The following is an 881-nucleotide window of genomic DNA, read 5'->3' as shown; positions in this document are numbered from 1 at the left end:
CTTACATATTCTTGAGACAGTCTGTAACTAACGAAACAGAAGTGGAACTTGTCTAAGTTATGGGTAACTGATTTACCCAGTGCATTATGGGATTGTGACATGCACACTGTACAATAAATTAGGGATGTTTTATGAAGAAATATGGCAGCTTTGACACTAAGCCAGTCATTTCATTGAGGATGTTAATATTTTTTTATGTTCAAGGTTTTATTTCAGATTTCATCATTTTAAAGATTATAAAAAGGTGAAAAATAAATAATTTTATCTTAAAGATGATATCCGTGTTGTATTTTATGGTGGTGCTCTTTATTTAGCAAAAAAGTACAGTAGGGTCATTAAAGCAAGAAGTACAGAGAAGTTCTTTTTTCAAATTGTTTGTAATTTATAATTAAATTAAGTTTGAAAAAAATAAAATATGTGCATTTTAGGTAATATGCAAGGTAATAATTAGCAGTGTTATTTTAGTATCAGGTAGTATTATAGTTTTTTTACATTTTAATTTTTTTTATTTCTGTTTTCATTTTTATTTTAAGGTTTTACAATTTTTTTGTCATTGTTATCTTATTTTTTTTATTTATGTCTTAATTTCTTTAATTTTATATTTTAGTTTTAGTTTTTTTAGTTTTTAGTTCAATGAAAATGAGAAATGCTGACAAATAGATGATAAGTTTAAATTTTTTTATTTTATTTTAGTATCAGATACTATTATATTTTTTTATAGTTACAATTGTTTTTTATTTTCATTTTTATTTTAAGGTTTTAGTATTTTTTGTCCTTTCTTTTCAAATATATTTCTTTAAAATTTTTAATTAATTTTTATTTCAGTTTTAGTTGAATGAAAATGAGAAATGTTGGCAACTATATAATAAAACTGTTTTAAG

Source organism: Labeo rohita, chromosome 20 (assembly GCF_022985175.1).
Source record: "Labeo rohita strain BAU-BD-2019 chromosome 20, IGBB_LRoh.1.0, whole genome shotgun sequence".
NCBI lineage: Eukaryota > Metazoa > Chordata > Actinopteri > Cypriniformes > Cyprinidae > Labeo > Labeo rohita.
This window is presented reverse-complemented; position numbering follows the sequence as displayed.